This window comes from Felis catus, chromosome B1 (assembly GCF_018350175.1).
Source record: "Felis catus isolate Fca126 chromosome B1, F.catus_Fca126_mat1.0, whole genome shotgun sequence".
Taxonomy (NCBI): Eukaryota; Metazoa; Chordata; class Mammalia; order Carnivora; family Felidae; genus Felis; species Felis catus.
In genome coordinates this window covers 109,089,120-109,106,031 of record NC_058371.1, presented here as the reverse complement: position 1 = coordinate 109,106,031, position 16,912 = coordinate 109,089,120, and the positions used below count along the sequence as shown (strand labels likewise).

The 16,912-nt window shown below is 38.1% G+C and overlaps 1 long non-coding RNA gene across 1 annotated transcript in view; it reads left to right on the top strand.

Moving 5' to 3' along the window:
- LOC123384972 overlaps window positions 1-16,384 on the top strand; it is a 31,221-nt gene extending 14,837 nt beyond the window's left edge. Inside the window, exon 2 of the long non-coding RNA XR_006596845.1 lies at window positions 14,778-16,384. This is a non-coding gene — a long non-coding RNA (uncharacterized LOC123384972). The remainder of the gene's footprint in view (window positions 1-14,777) is intronic.
- Window positions 16,385-16,912: the final 528 nt, after the last annotated feature.

Here is a 16,912-nt window from a genome sequence, read left to right as displayed (position 1 = left end):
CGCATAATAATGCATATGACTGGAAGGGGGCCACTGTGAACACACTGAGCCCTAGACACAGTTCCCAGTGGTGTGGCAGCTGGTGTTGAATCAACTTATTTTGACTATACCGAGACCCAATGCTGCTTCTCTATCTCTCCATAGACAGAAAACTTGGTGACTTACACAGCCAAGCGATAGTCAAGAAAGAGCCATTAACAATACTTGTAACATCAGCCCATTAATCCTTAGGAGGATTATCTAGGCCTTTAGATTATCAAGTTAGCAGATAGGAATAAATGCCTACAAAATATTCATATCCAGACTTTTTTTTCCCTTCTCTCCTAGTTCCACCTTTGCAACACTCTCATGTCCTTGTACTCAAGTTCTCTGTAGCATTCAACATGTGAACTGCTCCCTGCTTGTTTTTTTTGTGTGTGTTTCCAAGACTCTATCCAGTGGGTCTCGAATTGTACATCAGAATCCACAGAAACACAGGTGGTTGGGTCTGACTCCAGAGTTTATGTTTCAGTAGGATGGAGGTAGGGCCTGAGAATTTGCATTCCTAACATGTTCCTAGGTGAGTCTGATGCCTTTGTTCTGAGGACCACACTTTGAAAACCACCACTTGACGCTGTCATGGAAGCTTCGTTTATGTCTACAAGTTTCTCATTTACTTATGCCACCATTATGGACACTTCTCATTATCCTCTTTACCAGATTAGTCTCCTTGAAATGACTTCTAATTTTACCTTCAGTGACTCCCTTTAGTATTCAGTCCCATGGCTTTACCCATTTTGTTGGTTTGTTTTATCTCTAGCTTACACATTTTGTTAAAGCTACCTTGTCTTCAACCTTAGTCATCACATGGTGTTGTGGTGAGGATTAGGTTGTAAACTTCAATTACTTTGGTCAAGATGAAAAAATGATGCCATGACTAACAAAGCAGAAACACTAACACATCAGACTATGTACTATTTTAAAGTGGGTTCTTTTTTTTTTTTTTTTTTTTTGCTTTTTTGACATTTTGTTTATTTTTATTTTTTTTAATATGAAATTTATTGTCAGATCGGTTTCCATACAATGCCCAGTACTCATCCCAACAGGTGCCTTCCTCAATGCCCATCACCCACTTTCCCCTCCTCCTACCCCCCATCAACCCTCAGTTTATTCTCAGTTTTTAAGAGTCTCTTATGGTTTGGCTCCCTCTCTAAATTTGTTATCTTTTCCTTCCCCTCCCCCATGGTCTTTTGTTAAGTTTCTCAGGGTCCACATAAGAGTGAAAACATATGGTACCTGTCTTTCTCTGTATGGCTTATTTCACTTAGCATCACACTCTTCAGTTCCATCCACGTTGCTACAAAGGGCCATATTTCGTTCTTTCTCATTGCCATGTAGTACTCCATTGTGTATATAAACCACAATTTTTTTATCCATTCATCAGTTGATGGACATTTAGGCTCTTTCCATATTTTGGCTATTGTTGAAAGTGCTGCTATAAACATTGGGGTACAAGTGCCCCTATGCATCAGTACTCCTGTATCCCTTGGGTAAATTCCTAGCAGTGCTATTGCTGGGTCATAGGGTAGATCTATTTTTAATTTTTTGAGGAACCTCCACACTGTTTTCCAGAGTGGCTGCACCAGTTTGCATTCCCACCAACAGTGCAAGAGGGTTCCCGTTTCTCCACATCCTCTCCAGCATCTATAGTCTCCTGATTTGTTCACTTTGGCCACTCTGACTGGTGTGAGGTGATATCTCAGTGTGGTTTTGATATGTATTTCTCTGATGAGAAGTGAAGTTGAGCATCTTTTCATGTGCTTGTTGGCCATCCGGATGTCTTCTTTAGAGAAGTGTCTATTCATGTTTTCTGCCCATTTCTTCACTGGGTTATTTGTTTTTCGGGTGTGGAGTTTGGTGAGCTCTTTATAGATTTTGATACTAGCCCTTTGATACGTCATTTGCAAATATCTTTTCCCATTCCATCAGTTGCCTTTTAGTTTTATTGATTGTTTCCTTTGCAGTGCAGAAGCTTTTTATCTTCATGAGGTCCCAGTAGTTCATTTTTGCTTCTAATTCCTTTGTCTTTGGAGATGTGTCAAGTAAGAAATTGCTGCAGCAGAGGTCAGAGAGGTTTTTTTCTGCTTTTCCTGCTTTTTCCTGCTTTTCCCTGCTTTCTCCTCTTTGATGGTGTCCTGTCTCACATTCAGGTCCTTCATCCATTTTGACTTTATCTTTGTGAATGGTGTAAGAAAGTGGTCTACTTTCATTCTTCTGCATGTTGCTGTCCAGTTCTCCCGCACCATTTGTTAAACAAACTGTCTTTTTTTTTCCATTGGATATTCTTTCCTGCTTTGTCCAAGATTAGTTGACCATACTTTTGTGGGTCCAATTCTGGAGTCTCTATTCTATTCCATTGGTCTATGTGTCTGTTTTAGTGCTAATACCATGCTGTCTTGATGATTACAGCTTTGTAGTAGAGGCTAAAGTCTGGGATTGTGATACCTCCCACTTTGGTCTTCTTCTTCAATATTACTTTGGGTCTTCGGGGTCTTTTGTGGTTCCATACAAATTTTAGGATTGCTTGTTTTAGCTTTGAGAAGAATGCTGGTGCAATTTTGATTGGGATTGCATTGAATGTGTAGATTGCTTTGGGTAGTATTTACATTTTAACAATATTTATTCTTCCAATCCATGAGCAAGGACGGTTTTTCCATTTCTTTGTATCTTCTTCAGTTTCCTTCATAAGCTTTCTATAGTTTTCAGCATACAGATCTTTTACATCTTTGGTTAGGTTTATTCCTAGGTATTTTATGCTTCTTGGTGCAATTGTGAATGTGATCAGTTTCTTTATTTGTCTTTCTGTTGCTTCATTATTAGTGTATAAGAATGCCACTGGTTTCTGTACATTGATTTTGTGTCCTGCGACTTTGCTGAATTCATGTATCATTTCTAGCAGAATTTTGGTGGAGTCTGTTGGTTTTCCATGTATAGTATCATGTCATTTGCAAAAAGTGAAAGCTTACTTCATCTTTGCCAATTTTGATGCCTTTGATTTCCTTTTGATGTCTGATTGCTGATGCTAGCGCTTCCAACACTATGTTAAACAACAGCGGTGAGAGTGGGCATCCCTGTCGTGTTCCTGATCTCAGGGAGAAAGCTCTCAGTTTTTCCCCATTGAGGATGATATTAGCTGTGGGCTTTTCGTAAATGGCTTTTATGGTGTTTAAGTATGTTCCTTCTATCCCAATTTTCTTGAGGGTTTTTATTAAGAAAGGATGCTGAATTTTGTCAAATGCTTTTTCTGCATCGATTGACAGGATCATATGGTTCTTTTCTTTTATTAATGTGATATATCACATTGATTGATTTCGGAATGGTGAACCAGCCCTGAAGCCCAGGAATGAATCCCACTTGGTCATGGCGAATACTTTTTTTTATATGCTGTTGAATTCGTTTTGCTAGTGTCTTGTTGAGAATTTTTGCATCCATATTCATCAGGGATATTGGCCTGTAGTTCTCTTTTTTTGCTGGGTCTCTGTCTGGTTTGGGAATCAAAGTAATGCTGGCTTCATAGAATGAGTATGGAGGTTTTCCTTCCCTTTCTATTTTTTGGAACAGCTTGACAAGGATAGGTATTATCTCTGCTTTAAATGCCTGGTAGAATTCCCCAGGGAAGCCATCTGGTCCTGGACTCTTATTTGTTGGGAGATTTTTGATAGCTTATTCAATTTCTTCTCTGTTTATGGGTCTGTTCAAGTTTTCTATTTCTTCCTGTTTGAGTTTTAGAAGTGTGTGGGTGCTTAGGAATTTGTCCATTTCTTCCAGGTTGTCCAGTTTGTTGGCGTATAATTTTTCATAGTATTCCCTGATAATTGCTTATATTTCTGAGGGATTGGTTATAATAATTCCATTTTCATTCATGATTTTATCTATTTGGGTCATCTCCCTTTTCTTTTTGAGAAGCCTGGCTAGAGGTTTATCAATTTTGTTCATTTTTTCAAAAAAACAACTCTTGGTTTCATTGATCTATCTGCTCTACAGTTTTTTTTAGATTCTATATTGTTTATTTCTTCTCTGATCTTTATTATTTCTCTTATGCTGGGTTTGGGGTGTCTTTGCTGTTCTTCTTCTAGTTCCTTTAAGTGTGCTGTTAGATTTTGTATTTGAGATTTTTTTTTGTTTCTTGAGATAGGCCTGGATTGCAATGTATTTTCCTCTCAGGACTGCCTTAGCTGCATCCCAAAGCGTTTGGATTGTTGTGTTTTCATTTTCATTTGTTTCCATATATTTTTTAATTTCTTTTCTAATTGCATGGTTGACTCATTCATTCTTTATTAGGGTGTTCTTAACCTCCATGCTTTTAGAGGCTTTCCAGACTTTTTCCTGTGGTTGATTTCAAGTTTCATAGCATTGTGGTCTGAAAACATGCATGGTATGATCTCAATACTTGTATACTTATGAAGGGCTGTTTTGTGACCCAGTATGTGATCTATCTTGGGGAATGTTCCATGTGCACTCAAGAAAGAAAGTATATTCTGTTGCTTTGGGATGCAGAGTTCTAAATATATCTGTCAATTCCATCTGATCCAGTGTATCATTCAGGGTCCTTGTTTCTTTACTGATCCTGTGTCTAGATGATGTATCCATTGCTGTCAGTGGGGTAGTAAAGTTCCCTGCAATTACCACATTCTTATCAATAAGGTTGCTTATGTTTGTAACTAATTGTTTTATATATTTGGGGGCTCCCGTATTCGGCACATAGACATTTATAATTGTTAGCTCTTCCTGATGGATAGACCTGTAATTATTACATAATGTCCTTCTTCATCTCTTGTTACAGCCTTTAATTAGAAGTCTAGTTTGTCTGATATAAGTATGACTAGTCCAGCTTTCTCCAATAGCAAGATAGATGGTTCTCCATCCCTTCACTTTCAATCTGAAGGTGTCCTCAGGTCTAAAATGAGTCTCTTGTAGATAGCAAATAGATGGGTCCTGTTTTTTTTTAACCCATTCTGATACCCTATGTCTTTTGGTTTGAGCATTTAGTCCATTTACATTTATTGTTGTTATTTAAAGATAGGGTTTAGAGTCATTGTGATGTCTGTAGGTTTCATGCTTGTACTGATGTCTTTGTGGTCCTTGCAACATTTCACTCATAGAATCCCCCTTAGGATCTCTTGTAGGGCTGGTTTAGTGGTGATGAATTCCTTCAGTTTTTGTTTGGGAAAACCTTTATCTCTCCTTCTATTCTGAATGACAGACTTACTGGATGAAGGATTCTTGGCTGCATATTTTTTCTGTTCATCACATTGAAGATTTCCTGCCATTCCTTTCTGGCCTGCCAAGTTTCAGTAGATAGGTCTGCTACCATTCTTATGTATCTACCTTTGTAAGTTAGAGCCTGTTTATCCCTAGCTGCTTTGAGAATTTTCTGTTTATCCTTGTATTTTCCCAGTGTCACTATGGTATGTCATGCAGAAGATCAAGTTACATCTGAAGGGAGTTCTCTGTGCCTCTTGGATTTCAATGCCTTTTTCCTTCCCCAGATCAGGAAAGTTTCAGCTATGATTTGTTCAAGTACACCTTTGGCCCCTTTCTCTCTCTTCTTCTTCTTCTGGCATTCCTATGATATAGATATTGTTCTGTTTGATTGCATCACTTAGTTCTCTAATTCTCCCCTCATACTCCTGGATTGTTTTATCTCTCTGTTTCTCAGCTTCCTCTTTTTCCATAATTTTATCTTCTAATTCACCTATTCTCTCCTCTGTCTCTTCAATCATGCTATGGCAGCCTCCATTTTATTGTACACCTCATTTATAGCATTTTTTAGCTCCTCATGACTATTTCTTAGTCCCTTGATCTCTGTAGCAATAGATTCTCTGCCATCCTCTATGCTTTTTCCAAGCCCAGTGATTAATTTTATGACTATTCTAATTTCTTGTTCTGTTATATTGCTTAAATTGTTTTTGATCAATTCATTAGCTCTCACTACTTTCTGGAGTGTCTTTTGAGGAGAATTCTTCCTTTTAGTCATTTTGGGTAGTCCCTGTGGTAGCTCCAAACTTCAGGGCACTTCCTCTGTGCTGTCTGGAGTAACTTGTGTTGGTGGGCAGGGCCACAGGCAGACCTGATGTCTGTCCCCAGCCCACCGCTGGGGCCATAGTCAGACTGGTGTGTACCTTGTCTTCCCCTCTCCCAGGGGCAGGACTCACTGTGGAGTGGCGTGGCCACTGTCTAGGCTACTTGCACACTGCCAGGCTTGTGGTGCTGTTTTGATGGGATCTGGGCAAGGGTTATTAGCCCGGGGTGGATCTGCACGGGGCAGGAGGGGCAGGCTTAGCTCATTTTGCCGTCGGTGGTCCCCTGCAGCCCCGGGAGGGGGACAGGCCCGTCTAAGGGGTGGAACCCACAGAAACACAGCATTGGGCCTTTGCATGGTGCAAGGAAGTTCGGTGATGGGAACTGGTTCCCTTTGGAATTTTGGCTGGGGGGTGTGAGAGGGAAATGGCACTTGCCAGCGCCTTTGTTCCTGGCCTAGCTGAGCTCTGCGTTCCAGAGCTCAACAACTCTCCTCCTGGCGTCCTCTCGCCCTCCCTGCTCTCCAAGAGCAGAGCTGTTAACTTTTAACATTCCAGAGGTTAAGTCCCTCTGGTTGTCAGAACTCATAGTGTCCGGCCCCTCCACTTTTGCAAGCCAGACTTCGGGGGCTCTGTCTTGCCGGGTGAGCTGCCCCTCCACCGCCCTGGCTCCTTCCCACCAGTCTGTGTAGCACGCACTGCCTCTCCACCCTTCCTACCCTCTTCCATGGGCCTCTTGTCTACACTTGGCTCCAGAGAGTCCATTCTGCTAGACTTCTGGCAGTTTTCTGTGTTATTTAGGCAGATGTGGGTGGAATCTAAGGGATCAGCAGGATGAGGTGAGCCCAGCGTCCTCCTCTGCCACCATCTTCCCAGGTCTCCCCCTAAAGTAGGTTCTTAAAAGAGAAATTCAGAGCCTAAGTTATTTTCTTTTACTTTTTATTTTTATTTTAAAAATTCTTTTAATGTTTTATTTATTCTTGAGAGAGAGACAGACAGACAGAACATGAGCGAGGGAGGGGCAGAGAGAGAGGGAGACACAGAATCTGAAGCAGGCTCCAGGCTCTGAGCTGTCAGCACAGAGCCTGATGCGGGGCTTGAACTCACAAGCAGTAAGATCATGACCTGAGCTGAAGTCAGATGCTTAACTGACTGAGCCACCCAGGCACCCCTTAGTTTTTATTTGTTTAATGTTTATTTATTTTTGAAAGGGAGAAAGACAGAGAGAGAGAGAGAGAGAGAGAAAGAGAGAGAGAGAGACAGTGTGTGAGTGAGTGAGGAGCAGAGAGAGGAAGACACAGAATCTGAAGCAGGCTCCAGGCTCTGAGCTGTCAGCACAGAGCCTGATGCGGGGCTTGAACTCACAAGCAGTAAGATCATGACCTGAGCTGAAGTCAGATGCTTAACTGACTGAGCCACCCAGGCACCCCTTAGTTTTTATTTTTTTAATGTTTATTTATTTTTTAAAGGGAGAAAGACAGAGAGAGAGAGAGAGAAAGAGAGAGAGAGACAGTGTGTGAGTGAGTGAGGAGCAGAGAGAGGAAGACACAGAATCTGAAGCAGGCTCCAGGCTCTGAGCTGTCAGCACAGAGCCAGACGCAGGGCTCAAACCCACGTACCATGAGATCATGACCTGAGCTGAAGTCAGATGCCTAACTGAGCCACCAGGCACCCCCAGAACCTAAATTATTGCAAAAACATTGTTTTATATAGGAAATTCCTATAAGTCACAACTCCATGCTTTTGATTCTGTTGACACTCTTAAAATTTTTGGCATCATTCATAGTTTAAATGTTTCAATACAATCAATCTGGCCAGGTATACTGCATTAAGTTCTGTTTTTTGTTAAGTTTCTGTCATTGCCTGAACAGATTTATATAAGGCAGGCTTTTGGTCAAATTTTATAATTACTTATTATATAGTTTTGTCCAACGCTAGGAAATTTTACTGGGAATATGCCCAAAGAAGAGCAGTCACTTAACAAAATGAAGACATAGTTATTCAAACAAATGACTGCTTGACAGCATAATTCTTTCATGTTGGACAAAAGCACTCATCTTTTTATGTAAGGAAAGCAAAATTTATTCCTAGAAGCCCATTCTTACTGGATTATAGTTTGAAGTTGTGCAGTCATACTTTTCATGTTGAAAGAAAGCTGGTATGGCTATCTCATACACCCTATTGTGTACAGGCAGGAAGGAATAAAAATCATCTTAATAATTCCTCATCTCTTTATCATGTCTATTTTTCTTCTAAAAATTAATGAATTTTTTCCATGTCTATCTTTGTTAATGATCTTCAGGAAAATTCAGGAAATTTTCATGACTTAATTTGGGTTATCAAAAGACTATTGTTTTTGATGCATTTGAGTAATTCTATTCAATAGGCAAATTCCTCAAAATCATTTGTAAGTTGACTCACTTGGTAAATGTAAAGTGAAGTTTAATATTTGTGTGAGATTTATTATTCAATAAAGTTATTCACAAATAATTTACCTTATTTGAAAGATTAATTTTCATATCTGTGTTTCTGAAAATTGGGCAGATACATTTTATATTGTAAAATATGGCTGTCAAACAGATTTTAACTCTGATTAGATTCCTGATTGACCTGTAGTAAACATTTGGTATAGGTGAAAAATAAACACTTGTTTTAAGCCACTGATATTTTGGCAACAGTTAGTTAGCACAGTGTGATTTAGTCTATCCCAAGTATGTCAGTAAGCATATTTGGGAGATTTTATTGTAGGCGCTTTTGTTTAAATTTTTAATTTATCTGAATTAAAAACACTACAACTTGGGGCACCTGGGTGGCTCAGTTGGTTGAGTGTCCGACTTCAGCTCAGGTCCTAAGTTTGTAAGTTCAAGCCCCGCGTCAGGCTGTGTACTGACAGCTCAAAGCCTGGAGCCTGCTTCGGATTTTGTGTCTCCATCTATCTCTGCCTCTCCCCCACACAATCATTCATATTCTCTCTCTCTCTCTCTCTCTCTCTCTCTCTCTCTCTCTCTCCCCCTCTCTAAAGTAAATAAACATTTAAAAATATTTTTAAAAAAAACCACTACAACTTGCTTCTAATCAACAGAATATGCCAAAGGTGATAGAATGTCCATTGTTATGTTTCAAGAGATTGAAATGACCATCTTGCTAAGAGACTTTCTTCTCTGGCTTTGAAGAAACAAGTTGCCATATTGTAAGATGCCATGTGAACAGGACCACATAGCAAGGAGCTAAGGACAGCCTTAGGCTGACAGCCAACAAAGAAATGAGGCCCTTAATCTGGTAACCTGCAGGAAACTGAAAGCTGCCAATACCTGTATGAGCTTGAAAGTACATCCTTTCCTAGATAACCCCAGATGAGAACCCAGTCATGTCTGACACTTAGATTGCAGGTTTGCAGGGGACCCAGTTAAATCATGCCAGATTCCTGACCCACAGATACTGTGAAATAATAGATCTGGATTGTTTTTAGCAGCAAAGTTCATAGTAACATTGTTATGCAGAAAACATACTAACACAATTGGGGATATAGTTCTATTTTTCTAATTTAACAACAAGGAGAGATTTCACTTATTTTGTTGCAGCCATTTCAAAGAATGGTAAGTTTTTTGATGTTTATTTATTTTTTTTTGAGAGAGAGCAAGAGATCAGGAGTAGAGGCAGAGAGTTAGGAGAGAAAAAATCCCAAGCAGGCTCCATTCTGTAAGTGCAGAGCCCAATGTGGGGCTCTTTCTCAGGAACCATGAGATCATGACCTGAGCCGAAGTCAAGAGTTGGCCTCTTAACCAATTGAGCCACCCAGGCACCCCAAGAATAATAAATTTATGAAGACAATTATGAGATAAAGTGTTCTGAAAGATCAATGCATTTGCAGTAGTTTTATGAGCCTTATGTAAACCTTATTATCATAGATGATAATTAAGATGTATTCATTGAAGGATACTTTGGACCATTTTGTGATTTCTCTCCAGGTTCATTGTATGGCTATGAGTTGTTTATGAAATATGCATTTTTCTATATGCATATTATTCCTTAGGAAAATGTTGAAAAGCATAGCTCTACTGGTTTGAAGTATAATCAAATAATCTGATATTTTTTTTTTTACTAAGACCTAGAGTGAATATAAAATAAATAAAATCAATAAGGCAGTTTTTAGTATCATGGCTTAAATTTTTACTCTAGGAATTATTAGGCTGGCATCTTTTAGAATTAAAGTGACATCAGAAAATAAGTTGAAATTGTAGATGATAGATAGATAGATAGATAGATAGATAGATCTAAAATAGTCTATGTCTTTCTCTCATTTTCCCTTCTGACAGTAGAATTAGGGATTTGATTTTATAGACCTTTTAATGAACCGTATCTTCAAGTTCATACCTGTTGTTCCAGTCTAGTCTCTTGATTTGTTTTGACTATTCTTTTAATCTAATTATGATACTTAAAGATGTTCCATTATTCTCCACAAACCTATGCGTATGAATAATCTTTCACTGTTTGAATATATTGTATATAATCTTCCATTCATCTAGCTTTCTGAATATGGAATGCTGCAGAGAATCTCTGAATCACTTTTTTTTGTAGATATTGGATCACGATTTCATGTTTAGCAAAAGGCTTGTTGTTCTGCTCCGTCTGATATATTGTCCAATATATCTTTTTATAGTTCGCAGCCAATGCATAATAAATGCATTATTGTGGGATACTGGAAAAAATTCACATGAATCTACATCTATAAATCATTGGTCTAAAGTCTTTATCTCCAGATCTGTGAGGCATATTATCAATCTCAGCTGAACCATAGAACAGTTACTGTGTTGTTGCCCTGGGTGAAAGTAATTGATGACACTGTTAGCAGGTTTGTGGCAGGGAAAAGGCTATGTAATTTCAAAGCCTTTGAATCCATGGCCATGGAGAACAGTGGAATGGAGTAAATCTACAAAGATTGGTGACTTTTCTATTAAAGATGGAGAGCATGAGGCAGATAACTTGGGATCCTCAAATATTCTCTCTGTATATTTTTGTTCCTGGGCCTTTGTCAAAAAAAATGTTTTAATTTTCCTTAACCCAACCCCATCATTTATCTATATAATATATAGAGTGATTAAAAATCACTATCTATCCTCTGAAACACAACTTATGTTTCCAATTCCTCATACACTTTCTTGGACTTTATTGTCTTCCTTTAATTAATTTTTAGACCACCTATTTCAAACATGCGACTTAGAATTTAATAATTTTTGTTCATATACTGACCTCATCCCTTTTAGGCAGTTTAATCTCAAAATAATTTACATTTTAAGTGGTGTTAATTTTGTATGTACTTATTCACTCTCATTTAAAACATATTTATTTTACAAAATGTATTTATTGAGTGGTTTAGTATGCACCAGGCCAGATTGATTGATTGACTAACCCTTTTATATTCTGTTAATATTTACTGAATGAATACTATATGTGTGAAGTACAATGGGCAGTATATACAGAATGATAAATATATTGGGCATACCCATCCAAGGAATTCTAGTATAAGAAAGGAGACAACATCAGATTCCATTTTCACAAGCATCCTTAGACTCCCTGAGAGAAATAGTGAAGGGGACTGTGAGACTGAAAACAGGCTTTCAATCCCACATCAAATGTCCTGTAGTGGAGAGGAAGCATAAAGGTGCTCAGCTTTGTGTGTTTTCTAGGGAGAAGTGGAGCTCTGATAATTTAGGGAACTGCTACATTTGGGGGGAAAATGCAAATATGCCTGCCCAGTGCTGGCAGGGATAGAGCAATATGGCGTCACTTATAAGGATTTCATATAATTCTACTCCTGTCTACCTATTCACCTTCATTTTCCTTTACTCTTGCCTAACATTGTAAGTTCCTCAACACCACTCTAAAAGGATGTTTCCTATCTCCCGACCTTTGCTTACATTGTTTCCTATTATAAGGACACCTACTTTGCCCTCTTATTCTCCTTTACCTTGCTGAAACTTGCTAGAGTTAACTTCCCCATATATCTTTATATCATTTATGGTTAGCTGCCTCTGATTTTATGTGACATCTATGAATATTTCCAACATAGCCTTTATACCCATTGAATTAGAGTACCACACTGATCTGAGAGCAGGAACTCTGTTTTCTTCTTGTGTATAATAAGTGCTTGACAAGAACTGGAGTGATTCAAATCAATGGTTCTCTGATTCTAGCTTAGAAGACAAGACATATTCATAATAATTATGACGCAATGTACTTAGTTAAAAGTTAAAACTTCATCAAAGAAGTTCAGATAAAATGCTATGGAAATTCATAAGTTTGGGTTCTTCATATATTGTGGTTCTCTAGACTAGAAGAAATATGATCCATCTTAGTGTCCTTCTTTTTCCATAAAGATTTTATCCCAAATTGGAGAGTTTCCTTGTCATTAACAATCCCTGACAAAGCAATAATTCATAAGAGCTAGCCAACACCTGTTTTTCAGTTGAAGCACATTTCTTAAATTAGTGGCAGAGTCAATAAATTGCAAGTTTTCTTACCCAAAATTTGTTCTTTGTAACTAGAGGCACAACAACAGTTTTATGTTTCTTAATTGCATTTTATATTGATGTTTTGATGAACAAATTTTACTCTTATGAATATTCTACTCATTAATAATTTATCATGATATTATTGACAAACATGTATTTTAGTATTATATATTTTTCATAACAGTGATTTCCTATAGATGTTATTTTGATATTATTGAAACTTCTGGGATTTTTTTAGCTTTTATTTAAACTCCAGTTAGCATACAGTATATCAGTCTCTGGCATATAATGTAGTGATTCAACACTTCCATAAAACACCTACTGCTCATCAAAACAAATGCACTCCTTAATCCCTATCACATATTTAATCCATTCCCCCACTCTCCTCCCCTCTGGTAACCATCAGTTTGTTCTCTATAGTTAAGAGTCTGTTTCTTGGTTTGCCTCTCTCTCTCTCTCTCTCTCTCTCTCTCTCTCTCTCTCTCTCTCTCTCTTTTCCCTTTGTTCATTTGTTTTGTTTGTTAAATTCCATATATGAGTGAAGTCATATGGTATTTGTCTTTCTGTCTGACTTATTTTGCTTAGCATAATACTCTCTAGCTTCATCCACATCATTGCAAATGGCAAGATTTCATTCTTTTTAATGGCTGAGTAATATTCCATTGTATATATATATATCACATCTTCTTTATCCATTCATCAGCTGATGGACATTTGGGCTCTTTCCATGATTTGACTACTATTGATAATGCTGCTATAAACTTCGGGGTGAATTTATCCATTTGAATTGTATTTTTGTATCCTTTGGGTAAATACCTAGAAGTGCAATTGCTGGGACATAAGGTAGCTCTATTTTTAACTTTTTGAGTAACCACCATACTGTTTTCCACAGTGGCTGCACCAATTCGTATTCCCACCAATAGTCCGCATCCTTGCCAACACCTGTTGTTTTGTGTGTTGTTGATTTTTTAGTCATTCTGACAGTTGTGAGGTGATCTTTTATTGTACTTTTGATTTGTATTTCCCTGATGATGAATGATGTTGAGCATCTTTTCATGTGTCTGTTAGCTGTCCAGACAACTTCTTTAAAAAAAAAATAGGTTGGAAAGAGGAAATTATTAGCAAAGACTGAATCTGCCTAAAGGGAACCAAGAAAGGAGTTTATCAGCAGGTTACCTATAGTGTTAAGTAATTCCATATTGACTAGTTAAAGGTTACATTCCAGGGACTTTAAAACTACAGTTAGACTGGGTATTAAGTTTTGGGTTGCTGACATGGAGTTTAGTACAAATGACTCCATTTTGGGCCTGCTATCTCTTTTTTAACAGTAGATACTTTCAACAAAGAAAAATAATAACCAATATTTTACAGGAAAGCAAGTCAAAGGGAAGAGTTTAATACAATGTGCCTAGTACTGATTGAGATTATTGTATGTGCCAATTTATAAGAATCCATCTTTATGTGAGTAAACATTTTTAAAGAGAATTTTGTAAATGTGTAATAGGTTTCTGCTAATGACTTCTGCACCCTAATCCCCCAAATCTGAATATGTTACCTTACATAGCAAATGGATTTTGCAGATGTAATTAAGGTTGCTACTTAGTTGACCTTAAAGAAGGGATTTTATCCTTGATTACCTTGGTGGTTCTAGTATAATCACATGAACTCTTAGTTGGAGGAGAAAGAGAATTCAGTGAGAGATGTAACAAGGGAAGAAGAAGTAGGAGAGATTCGAAGCATGAGAGGAATTGGCTCACAGTTGCTGGCTTCGAAGGTGGAAGAAGGTGGCCATGAGTCAAAGAATTCAAGTGGCCTTTGAACAGCTACCAACGAAATGGAAATGCCAGTTCAAAATGATAAGGAATTGAGTTCTGCCAACAACTTGAATGAACAAGGAAATGAGTTCTCTGTAGAGATTCTAGATAGGAATGTGACCTGCTAACACTGTGATGAGACCCTTCAGACTCCTGACCTACAGAAGTGTAAGGTCATGAATGTGGGTTTTTTACAATGCTAAATTTGTGGCAATTTGTTTTGACAGCAATAGAAAACTAATGTATCATGCAATCTGCTATATAACAACATTTAATATTTATAATTCATAACACACAATACACTCATGAAGAGTATCATGCTTTTTAGTTTTCTGATTTAAGAAAGAAGGCTCACAATATTAAGTGAAGGTGTAAATTTTCTCTATGCCCAGGAGAATGCAGCCTCTGAAGGATTATAGAGACATGGAAGTTGCAAGAGGTCTGACAACCATTCCAAAGCCAGGAAATTGTTCTCTGCACTCAGGGCCCCATCTGCCACAGAGAGTCTTCTGCACGGATGAATTATAGGATTCCGGATGTTAGCAGAAGAGAATGCAAGAGGAGGGGAATAATGGTGCCTTCCTGGGAGGGGGCAGCATAATTTGAAATAGAGGTTTGGATACATGCACTGCTTATCAAATCAGAGAGGTTACGCAAATACACACAAATACCCACCTTTTAGGCATGTTTCTGATCTCCAAGAGCTATGGACAGTTTTGGGGAAAAGCAGCACCTGGGCTGCTTTGTCGTACTTTCCACTTAGACCTCCTTTCATCTTGGTTTGCCTGCCCTCGTTACCTTCCTCATTTTGAGATACCACTTGTTTGCCCATCATGCCATCTTCATTCTGATCCATTCACTGGGACAACCCAAGACAGCTCTAGATTGTGTGGCATATTGAGGTATTCCTGGTGCATACCTAAGCAGATATTATGTGGAAAAAAAGTATGTTGTAGTCTGATTTATGCCTGTTGTCTGGGCACTTATGAGGAGGGCAGGTTCTGGACATGTTTTCTGTGCTTCCACGTCAATATAAATGCAGCAGTGTGCCATCTGGGACTATGCTTTCTGTATTTCATCACGGAGACAATTCTCCAAAGAGAAGCAGCAACAGGAAAACACAGATACTAATTACTCAACAATAAGCCTCTGTTTTACATAAACAGCCAAGTTGTAGAAATAATAAGCTATCACTGTAGAATTTCATATGACCATACATAAGCAAAAAAGAGTTCTTTTTATAGTTGCTGATATTATTGCTTTCCATCCTAATTACCTCAGGCATCCATGTTTCCAGGAGAATGCAACACATAGAAACATTCCACTTTAAACAAACACTACATAAATTTCTCCAAGCACAAAAACAAAGATGCATATTGACCTCAGGCACGAAAGTGAGCGAATTATTCTCTGCCATCACATAACTTGAATGTGGTGAAACAGGTTTTATTTATTGTATTGCTTTGAAAAAAAAGAATCATTCTGCTCCAACATGGAAAAGATTGTGTAGTTAGGATATTTCTAAGAGTTTAGATTCTATTAAAAATCTATTTTAACACTCTGTCCCACCACAATACTCAGTACTTTAAAGGGATTCTTTATTGTATTATGAAAAGCACATGAAATTTTGCATTAAAATTGCAAAGATTAGCAGTGGTTGCAATGTAGGTGTGAATCTTATGTACATGTTTTTAAAAAGAGGGTGGATATGAAGGTTTATGAAAGCCATTTTGGCCATCATATTGAGGAAGTTAAGAAAGAAAACAAAAGCAGGGATAAGAACTGGCCAGAAAGAAAAATCAACACTTCTAGGCAATAATGATGCAATCCTCAGGTCCAGTCATCCTGAAACCAGGTCCTTTCTTAACTTTCTTCTTATGTGAGTTAAGACATTATAACTTTTGCACAGGCTAAAATGCTTTAGGTTTTGTCAGTTGCCTAATACAAACTGGAGCCGTATCTGTGATTGGAGCTGTGAATAAAAACTGAATGAATATCATCAAGTATTCTCTACAATGGTTGGTATGATTTAAATGAATAGGGGGAAAACAGTTTTAAAACTCATGTTTTTGAGGATCTTAACTAGGACAGAGTCACATCTTATATGAAGATTTCTTTCTAAAATCATTACAAAAAACAAAACAAAAACACCCAAACCACATCTAATACAAATTACTCTTTTTAAAACATTAGTATTTTTTAAAACCTTAGTATGTATATGATGAATGTTTTTTAGTAAGATTAGGACTTCCCAATGGGTTTCTTGTGCTCTTACACCATGCATTCTGGTTATTCCATTATGATCTTAGGTGGTGCTGTAGGTCAGCATTTATCAGGGCTGCCATGTGTGGTCACCCAGGCTGATCATGCATAAATATAATGGCATCTTACTTATTAGAATTTGATGTGTGAGGGGTGCCTGGGTGGCTCAGTCGGTTAAGCGGCCGACTTCAGCTCAGGTCACGATCCCGCGGTCCGTGAGTTCGAGCCCCGCGTCGGGCTCTGGGCTGATGGCTCAGAGCCCGGA